Source organism: Saccopteryx bilineata, chromosome 2 (genome assembly GCF_036850765.1).
Source record: "Saccopteryx bilineata isolate mSacBil1 chromosome 2, mSacBil1_pri_phased_curated, whole genome shotgun sequence".
Lineage (NCBI taxonomy): Eukaryota > Metazoa > Chordata > Mammalia > Chiroptera > Emballonuridae > Saccopteryx > Saccopteryx bilineata.
This window is the reverse complement of record NC_089491.1, coordinates 293444638-293455995: the sequence shown is the minus strand read 5'-3', so window position 1 is coordinate 293455995 and position 11358 is coordinate 293444638.

Genomic DNA, 11358 nt, shown 5'->3' with positions numbered 1-11358 from the left:
GTCTATGGTAGTGAACAGTAACGTCCTCACCTTCATGTTTACTGATTTCACCCAAACTTCCAGTCCTACAAGCTCCATTCATGGTAAGTACCCTATAGAGATGTATCATTTTTTTGGTTATCTTTTTATATTGTGTACCTTTTCTATGTTTAGATACAAAATTTCATTGCGTTCCAGTTGTCTATGTTATTTAGTACAGTAACATGCTGTACAGGTTTGCAGCCTAGGATCAAATAGGCTATACCATGTAGCCTGGGTGTGTGTAGTAGGCTATATTTTCTAGGTTTGTATAAGTGCACTCTGTGATGTTGGCATAAGAACGAAATCACCTAACTATGAATTTCTCTGAACTATCCCTGTCGTTAAGCAAAGCATGACTGTAGACCAACTCCCACTTGGCTGGGAGGATTCACAGTCACAGAGCTGGAGAGGGACTGTTCTTTAGCACACATCAAATTGTGTCCTTGGGTCTCCCTTGGCTTTTCAATTACGCTGACGCTCTCATCTCATACTTCCACCCCCATAGAGGTCCCCTCTCATCCCTTCAGATGTCAATATTCTGAATTTACGGCCTCCTACCAGAGCCCTCAATCAAAAGCTAGCCTTTGAAAATTAAACGAATAAATTCAACAGTGGGGCTGATAAAGACTTAAGCGTTAGCTCTGTCTCAGTTTAACTTGGATTTTAGTGAAAACCACAAAGTCCCATTAAAAATATTTCTAAACCAATGTCTCAGACAAAAATAATTATAAGGAGTCAAAATTTTATTTCAAGCTTGCTGCAAGGGAAAAGTTCTCTGAGAAAACCACTGAATGATTTTTCTCCTGATAGAGACATTTAGCAGGAAAGTAGAGACCTTAACATCTTAGATCAAATAAGAAAATAACAGTGTAGTCTAAGATCATTTGAGGGATAAAGGTTGAAGTTTATTAGGTTCTTTCCAAGGCTGAGAGACAAGGGTGAGGTTCACAGAAGGGGTTCTTAAACTCATTAAAATTCTATCAAGTAGAGCTTGGATTTCTTCTCAGAAGTAGTAACTCATCCATCAGATCATAAACTTTGGCATCAGGTCAGAATAAGACTATTTTTTTTCCCTCATATGTAACCTGGATTTTTTTTCATACTTTTGCTTGACTTACTTTTTTAGACATTAACAAATTTCTAATTAAAGAAGAGACAGCTATATATATATATTTAAAAGGCATGAGAACTTATAACTATAATTACAATGTCAACCTTTATTATAAATACTTTGCCTGCATGAATTTAATAAGCAAGACTTTGCACCTTGATTTTAAACTTTGGGAAAAGGAATCACCTAGGTTCTGACAAATTTGTGGTTAATTAGGAACAGACTTGAGTAGGTTTTTTACGATTAGGACTGTTAACTATATAACCATAAAATAGGGAACAGGAATGTAAAGTTTGGAGGCAAATCCAGATATAATAGCATTCTTTATCAATTTTAATAAATTGAAGTGTCCTACATAGTATTTAATATGTAGGCATATTTAGCAATAATAAAAAAACACATAGATGAGGTAAGATAGATGAGGTGTTTGTTTTGTTCATGTTTGCTGTGAACAGGGAAATATAAATTCATAATCTAATTGGTAATATGATCTTTGAAAGGCTGTTGAAAACTGCCCCTGTGGATGTAAACAAAATTATATAAAAATTACTATAATAAAAATTACTGAAATCTTGGTTCTGCCAATCACTAGCTGTATGAACTTGGGTAAATTATTTAACCCTTCTTTGCCAATAAAACCTATGTTAGAAGGACATTGTAGTGATCCAATTGGCTTAGAATAATGCTAGCTACATAGTAAATACTCAGGAAAGTTACCTTTCTTTATCACTCTTGTTTTTATTACCTGAGTTTAAGAGTTATGTGATGTGATACCAAATCCCATGGTCAAAAGACTGTCTTCAAAGACTGCTGATTATTACGTGGAAGAATATAACATTTCCCAATAGAAAATGTCTGTAAACTAGAGAAGGGAAAATGTAGGTTGGAATGAGGAAAGTACACTGGCACATTGTATAGTTTTGTCACAGAATGTTATCAGTATTCTCCCTATTCCCCAAACTCCATCCCATCTACCCATGTCAAGTCTTGATATGAAGCTCTTCTCCTTCTATGCTTTTCTTTTCACAAAAAATATGACCTGCACATTTGTGGAAATGTGTGAACTTTTGTGATCATTTCACAAAAAGGAAAGGATCCTTTTGCGTTCTGTAATTTGACAACTCACTGGCCCTTTCCTCCATTCCCCAGAGCCTTCTAAAATATTTTGCTCAATGATTATGACTATGATGATAATTAGGATTCATATATGATCAGATAGTCCTTAAATATGCAAATATGCTAGAATGTTTAAAGCTAAATTTATGACTTAACTAAGTTAACAATAGTCTTATGAGTCACATAAATGTCCCTACAAAGTAGCATGTAATTCAAATGCTTCAATAAAATAAATTCTCTGTAAAGAAATAAAAAAGGGCAGAGGAGATATGTTCAAATAGGTTGTACAAACACCCCTCCTGTTCTTGTCTGCCCTGTTAAATCAATGTGAACAGTAAGTAGTTTGTGAGAAAGCAAATATATTAAAGAGTTTATGATATGAATATAAAAGTCATGAAGATGTCCAGTCAATATGCAAATAAAGGGAAGGGAAGACCACCTTAAAAATGGTCACAAAAGCATTACTGGAATAAATCAGAAATATGGGGCGAGTTAATTTAATTCTTCACATGCAAACTGAGGAAGGGAACCAGACCACACAGCTGGACGGCATTTACAATTGGATGAGGCCACATGATATGACCCTAAGGGATTATGGGCAGAAATGGTGTATACCTCTCTCATTGGGGCAAAAGTGGGGGCCGCCACGGCCCTAGATGATAACAAGCCACCACACAGAAGAAGCCTGGATTCCTGAATGACTACGACTCTCAGGCCCCTTCTTTCCCTGTATTAGACCGTGGCATGAATAAGAAACTTTAATTGGATTACAGAAGTTTGGGAGGTTACAGGGTTTTAATTGTTTGCTTTAAAAAAAAACCAATATAAATATTTAAAATGTTTTCAGAGATATTCTTTAAAATAGCAGCTAGTATAGCCTAATAGAGAAACCTTACAAAACTGGTAAAATGTAAGTTGATTTTTCTTCCCGTAAAGTAGAGTGTACCCTTGAGATAAAATTGAAAAACACTCCCATCACTGGTGAGTAATTTTATGAAGTGCCTGTGGCCGCGTGGGAAATCCTGCTGCCTCCAACTGTGAGCAGCCTTGGGCCTTTCCAGCCGGGTCACTCAATGTCCATGGTGAACTTCAGTCTTGTGGGAACCTCGGAATACTACAGTGAGAAGCTTAACTTCCATCATCCCACAGTGCATTACAGTTCTTCCTCAGCACTTTAAAACACTTTCATTCCATTTCATTCCACTCTCTTGATTGCAGGGTTTCTGAGGAGAGGTCAGATATCATTCTTATTTGTGTCACTCTATAAGTAAGATATCCCCCTCCCGCCACCCCTTCCCCGCCTTTGGCTTCTTTTAGGATCTTTTAAAAATACAGTATCCCGCCCTGGCCGGTTGGCTCAGCGGTAGAGCGTCGGCCTAGCGTGCGGAGGACCCGGGCTCGATTCCCGGCCAGGGCACACAGGAGAAGCGCCCATTTGCTTCTCCACCCCTCCGCCGCGCTTTCCTCTCTGTCTCTCTCTTCCCCTCCCGCAGCCAAGGCTCCATTGGAGCAAAGATGGCCCCGGGCGCTGGGGATGGCTCTGTGGCCTCTGCCTCAGGCGCTAGAGTGGCTCTGGTCGCAACATGGCGACGCCCAGGATGGGCAGATTATCGCCCCCTGGTGGGCAGAGCGTCGCCCCATGGTGGGTGTGCCGGGTGGATCCCGGTCGGGCGCATGCGGGAGTCTGTCTGTCTCTCCCCGTTTCCAGCTTCAGAAAAATGGAAAAAAATAAAAATAAAATAAAATAAAAATACAGTATCCCGAGATGTGGTGTTTTTTTTGGCATTATTCCTGCTTGGTGTTCTGAGTTTCCTTAATCTGCAGTTTGGTGTCTGACTTTAATCTGGGGTAATTCTCAAGTATTATTGTTTTAGATTTTTCTTCTGTTTCTGTCTTTTTTCTCCTTCTGCTTGTCTTGTCACAGTGTCATGTCTTTTGTGGTTGCCCCACAGTTGTTGCATATTCTGTTATTTTCTTTCCAGTCTTTGTTCTCTTTGCTTTTCAGTTTTGGCGATTTCTATGGACATATCCTCCAGCTTAAAGACTCCTTTCTCAGCGGGTCCAGTCTCCTAATGAACCCTCAAAGGCATTCTTCATTTTTGTTGCAGTAGTTTTGATCTCTACCATTTTTTTCTTTATTCTTTCTTAGGATTTTCATTCCTCTGCTTGCATTGTCCATCTAATCTTGTATGCCGTCTACTTTATCTGTTAGAGCCCTGAGCATATTAATCATGCTTTTAAATAATTTCTGGTCTGATGATGCCAACATCCCTGCCGTATTTGGTCTGTTTACTCTGCATCTTTGAACTGTGTGTTTTCTTTTTTGTTTTTTCAAGTTTTGCTTGTAGCCAGACATGATGTACTTGGTAACAGGAACTGCTGTAAATAGGCCCTTGGTAATGGATAGTAAGATGTGGGGGAGGGAAGGCCTTCAGTCAGCCTACGATTAGGTCTCAGTCCTGTAGTGAGCCTTTGCCTCTACACAGTGACCTTCACAGTGTTCCTCTAAGCCCCCGACACACACATTTCCACAGAACAGGATGGTCAGAGCCTCTGATAAACCCCCATCAGGTGAGGCTCTGGTTAACTAGTTTCCCCCGAGGGCAGGTCTTGCGAAGGATAGAGTTCTCTGCTGTGTTTCAAAATGCTCCCCTCTCCCCACCCTTTGCTGGAAGCCCAAGGAGATTTTTTCTTCTCTGATACTTATTGTGAGAACCTGGTCAAGCTCCTGGAGGTGAAACTCACAAATGTATGGGCTCGCATCTAGAACTGGGTCCCCTTGTAACTTTTAACTCTAAGCCTTGTCCAATCTGAGCCTCCAGCAATTCCAGTCCTGGTTTTCCTGCCTTGACGCTGGATCCCATTGAGGTTCCAGCTCCTGGGTTTCTGTGCTGGTAAGTTGTGATTCTCTGTATGCACCTGCTGGTCCTTCCAATTCTGTGAGTAACGGTTTGCCCGATGGCCTAATTTCTCTTAGGGATTCAACAGTTATTAACTTTTCAGTCTGTTTAGCTTGTTACTTGCTGTTAGGATGGAGTGGTGACTTCCAAGTTTCTTCCACGTAGAACCAGAAAACAGAAATCTCGTTACATTTTTAAAAAAATTATATATGGATTTTAGAGGGAGAGGAAGGAATAGAGAGATAGAAACATCAATTTGCTGTCCCTCTTATTTATGCATTCTTGTGTGTGCCCTGACTGGGGGTCAAGCCTGAAACCTTGGCACATGAGGATGATGCTCTAACCAACTGAGCTACCTGACCAGGGGTACATTACATTTTTAAAAGTGTTCATCACCAGCCTGACCTGTGGTGGCACAGTAGATCAAGCACTGACCTGGAATGCTGAGGTTGGCAGTTTAAAACCCTGGGCTTGGCCCTGGCCGGTTGGCTCAGTGGTAGAGCGTTGGCCTGGCGTGCAGAAGTCCCGGGTTCGATTCCCAGCCAGGGCACACAGGAGAAGCGCCCATCTGCTTCTCCACCCCTCCCCCTCCCCTTCCTCTCTGTCTCTCTCTTCCCCTCCCGCAGCGAGGCTCCATTGGAGCAAAGATGGCCTGGGCGCTGGGGATGGCTCCTTGGCCTCTGCCCCAGGTGCTGGAGTGGCTCTGGTCGCGACAGAGCGACGCCCGGAGGGGCAGAGCATCGCCCCCTGGTGGGCGTGCCGGGTGGATCCCGGTCGGGCGCATGCAGGAGTCTGTCTGACTGTCTCTCCCCATTTCCAGCTTCAGAAAAATACAAAAAAAAAAACCCCAAAAAACCAAAAAACCCTGGGCTTGCCTGGTCAAGGCACATATGGGAGTTGATGCTTCCTGCTCCTCCCTCCCCTTTCTCTCTCTCTCTCTCTCCTCTAAAAATAAATAAATAAAAATAATTTAAAAGTGTTCATCACCATTATTTTTGTGAAGATATGGAGGATATTTACTTGCCATAAACCCCTGGCTTCAGAGGCAAAGCTGGTTTCTAACAAAGAGGGGAAGAAGCTCGGGACAGAGTGACTGAGTGTGAGTGTTCTGAGCTGAAGAATCTTCCCCAAGACAGTCTCCTTTGCCCTCCATCTTTGAACCTGTCGCCTCACCCCAGAGCTTTCCACAGGACCCAGCACGTCGGGGTGACCTCTGTGACCTTTGAGGCAGCTTCGTCACTAGGAAGTTGCTTGGACAGAGGGTCCAAAAGCAAAACTGCAAACTACTCACAATTTAGAGAGCGAAATAAAAAGTTCTCTATCAAGAGACACCTCTTTGTCCTCAGCATGGAATAGAAGGCCCTTCCCACACTTTCCAGCCTCAGCTCTGGCCCCTCTGCCCTGCCATCTCCACCGGCCACTGGGACCCTCGTCCAGTTCCTCCAGCCGTTCACGTTCCTTCTCAGCGCCACCTTTCCCTGGGCGCGGCCCTGCTCAGAGCTGATACAGCTCTTTTCTTCTTTTGTCCCAACAACAAAGATTCAAGGAGGCAACTGGTGGTTGCAATAAAGCAAATGTCAAACCGAGAGGAGTCAAAGAGATACGGTTAGTAATTCTGACCTTCTCAGTGTCCACTGAGATGTCCTTTCCACCTGGAAGATGTCTAGGAAGTTGCTTCATCTATGTCCTCTAACAGCTCTGTGTGTGTCAACCCCCAACACACACACACACACACACACACACACACACACACACACACTCATCTATGTCCTCTAACAGCTGTGTGTGCCAACCCCCAACACACACACACACACACACACTCATCTATGTCCTCTAAGAGCTCTGTGTGTGCCAACCCCCAACAAACACACACACACACACACACACACGCACACAGCTGTGAGCTTCTTGAGAACCTCAGGCCCCAGGGCCTCAAAACTTGTGGAGTGCTTAAATGAGCGCACCCATCATTATCACCAAATAAACAGCTGAACCAGCCCCACCTTCTACATTTCCTGCCTCGGGCTACATGTGACATTTTTGGTGACTTCTTTTCTCTTTGAGGCTGCCTCTGACATGAACTGAAAATTTATATCTTCTGTATTAAAAAGCACAAAGGAAAGGAATAGGTGCTGTATTTTAGACACAAAGTTCTGTTCTGGCCTCTGGGCCCCTGTGCTCTTTCCTCATTGACTGCTAAAATGACAGACTTTGTTGTTTTTTTCTTTTCTCTTTTTTTCATGAGGGCAATTCAGAAAATAACTTTAATGGTTAAAATGTGCATTTTTGAATTAAAAATAAAAAGCTTTATTGAGAAAACATATATTTATATAACTTAACATATTCTATTTTTTTTGCATTTTTAATTCAATTTTTAACTTATTGTGTTAACATGAATTCAAGTGTCCCACTCAGTATAACACCCTCACTGCCAACAATGCGCTCCCATCACATCGCCTTTGCTCCCTCTGACTCTCTCCCCCCTTAACATATTCTTGAAATACCTATATATCAATAGTTCTTACTGATAAAAAGTCACTACTTTAATTTTAGATAGACCAAAAAAAATACAAAACTATACAAAAATTTCTCATGTTATCTTTTACCCATATTTCTTAAATGCAAACATTTTACACCACCACAATTTTAAAATCAAGAAACATTAGTACAATACTGTTATCTAATTACAATACTGTATCTAATTTATCTTCACTTTTGTTTATTTCATTGTTGCATGCACTTCCTTTCTCTAAGCCAGTATCCAATCTAGCACTATACATTGTATTTAGATATCATGTATCTTTATTCTCCTTTACTTTGGAAAATTTTCTCAATTTTTTTCTTTAGTGACATTGACAATTTTGAAGAGTACTGGCCAGTTATTTTTCAAATTTCTGTAAATTTGGGTTAGTCTGATTTTTCTTCATGATCAAGTTCAGGCTATACATTTTTGTCAAGAATACCACAGAGATGATGTTGTATTCTTCTCAATATAGCCTATTTGTAGGCACGTGTTATCTATTGAATCACTTCAGTAAAGTGCCATCTGTCAGTTTCTTCACTTTAAAGTTACTTTTTTTTTTCTTTTACCTTTGCAAATAATAAATATCTTGTGAGGAGATCATTTAAGACTGCCAATTCTGTTTCTCATATTTTCATCCACTCATGTTAGCATTCCTGGTGATCCCTGCCTAAAACAATTATCACAGTAGTGCTTGACAAATAGTAACTTTCAATTTCTTCATTCCTTCAACATTTGTTACTTGGAATTCTACTAAAAGGAGGAGTTTTCCTATTTATTTATTCAGAATGAGCTCACAGATTCTGATTTTATTAAGTGAGTTATAATTTGTTATTTTGTTGTTTAAATTGTTCCAGATTTGGTCCTTCTAAGTTGGTTCCCAAGTCCTTTAAACACATCCCCATAATTTTTTTTTTCTTGTGGGAGAGACAGAGAGAGTCAAAGAGAAGGACAAATAAGGACAGACAGACAGGAAGGGAGAGGGATGAGAAACATCAATTTTTCGTTGTGGTTCCTTAGCTGTTCATTGATTGATTTCTCATATGTGCCTTGACTGGGGGGCTACAGTAGACCAAGTGACCCTTTGCTCGAGCCAGCGACCTTGGGCTCAAGCTGGTGAGCCTTGCTCAAACCAGATGAGCTTGCGCTCAAGCTGGCAACCTTGGAGTCTCAAACCTGGGTCTTCTACATCTTAGCCTGATGCTCTATCCACTGTGCCACTGCCTGGTCAGGCTCTTTTTAAGTGAGAGGAGAGGAGATAGTGAGATAGACTTCCATCATGTATACTGACCTGGATCCACCCAGCAAACCCCATCTGGGGCTGATGCTCAAGTACTGAGCTATATTTAGCACCTGAGGCTGGTGCGCTGGGATCAACTGAGCTACCCTCAGCACCTGGGGCCATGCTTGAACCAATTGAGCCACTGACTGCGGGAGCGGGAGAAAGAGAGAGAAGAGGGAGAGGGAGGGGAAGAGACACAGATGATCATTTCTCATGTGTGCCCTGACAGGGGACTGAACCGAGACATCTGCATACTGGGCCAAAGCTCTATCCACTGAGCAAACCAGCCAGGGCTACATCCTCATAATTCCTTAGAGCACTTCCTTCTTTCTGGAATCACAAGATGTCTTTCCTGCAACACCAGTAGAATCAGTTACTTTGCCAAGAAGGATTGATTCCTTTTTTTTTTTTTTTTTAAGAATGTTGTTTAGAAACCAACATCTGAGCACTAGGTGTGCTCCGTGGTGCTGGGATGCCAGGGAACAGAGCCAGAGAAAAGCACATAAGCACTCACATACCCTGTTTTATTTCTACAGTTCTCCATCTGCACCTGTAATAAACCATGGCTTCATACTGATACCACCAATTCCAATCCAACACAACAGTGTTTTTTCTATCGTAACTGCTTATTCCAACAGTGAGAAAACAGGCTCTCATTATCCACACTATATTTACTTATTTAATGTCATGTATCCTTAGTCCTGGAATATACATAAAGTAGTTTCAAATGCTGACCGGAATCCCTGTGAAAAAACAAATCTAACAGAGTACTATATTTGTGCATAGCTCTTTTTCTTTTTATCCTTGGAATATATACTTTAAATGTACTATTATCTGAAGGTACTTAGATTGGTTTGGTTAGTTCCCCGTCCACTTCATTGGGGTTATGTTATTCATTATGTCATTTCTCTCATCCTACAACTTTTTTTCCCCATTTTCCTACCCTGTTTACCCCCATTCATTATATGTAACCAATCTGTGGGTTTCTGATTTATCTCACCTAATTTGTTTGCTTCTTTTTGTACAATGTAGCAGACACATGTATTTTATTATTTCCGCTTTCTTCATATTACAGATACTCATTTTAATTTTGATTTTTAATTTAACAATTATTTTGGAAAATATTTCATGTCAGTTGATTTTACTTATTCTTTGTTACAGTGGCATAGTAATTCATTGTAAAGATGTAGCATAGTTTACCTAACTCCTCTCCTGTCCTCTGTATAAGCATTTAGAATGCTTCAAATATTTTTCAATTATAGTCAATACTGCACAGAATAACCTTGTCATAATGCTTTCTTATCATTGGAGGTATATCTTCAGGGTAAATTGCCAGAGGTGAATTACTAGGTCAAAAATTAAATGCATATGTTGTTTTGTTAGAATTTGCAAAATTTCCCCCAAAACAGCCCATCAGAAATATGAGTGTTTCCCTACCACCAGAATGCATTGCCATCTTTTAAATTTTTTGCTAATACATTGGAGACAAATAGTAATTTTAGATTGTATTTCTTCAATTAGAAGTGTGGCTGAAAATCTCTCTGTTTCAGAGCCGTGGATGTGGTGTGAATTGTCTGTTCCTACATTGAAAAACTTTTTTCAATCAGGTTTTTTTTATTATTTTAAAAGAACTATTTATATATTATAAGCTATAGCTATAAGGCTTTTATTTAAACAGCATTAATTTTGAGCCACTAAAATATTAAAGTTAAACAAAACATCTCTCCATCTTTCAACTTCCAATTTATATTATAAATAAGAAAGAAACAAATGCAGGTGGCTTCCTAAATTTGCGCAATCTGGCCATGAGCCACTTTGCTAATGTAGCTCATCCCACGCCTTTCTTCACGTTGTCACTGTCGAGGGCTGGTTCTTGAACTGTTCCAAATTGTCTGGCTTATCTAATTCTTTTATTTGTACTTTGGGAATAAAAATGATACAATTCTGTATATCTATGGGCAGAGGCAGTAGCTGCTTAAAAACTATTTGCCAAGGCATAAAGGATGCCAAAGAAGAAAGAATGGAAAGCAGCATGGTAAAAACACATGAGAAAAAGGACCATGGAAGTTAGAAGTGAGAAAGAAGGCTGGTGCAAAGAAAAAATGAAGGTAGGCTATAACAGAGATAAGAACAAGGCTAATGCACAAGATGTATGACTTCATCCACACATTTGTTGAAAATGAAAAGTAATATTTTGCTTACTTACAGTTACAGTAGCAATAATGCAACCATGGATGCTTACTTCTTTTATTATTAACATTATTATTATTCATTTTAGAGAGGAGAGAGAAGGGGGGAGGAGCAGGAAGCATCAACTCCCATATGTGCCTTGACCAGGCAAGCCCAGGGTTTTGAACCTGTGACCTTAAGGTTCCAGGTCAATGCTTTATCCACTGCACCATCAAAG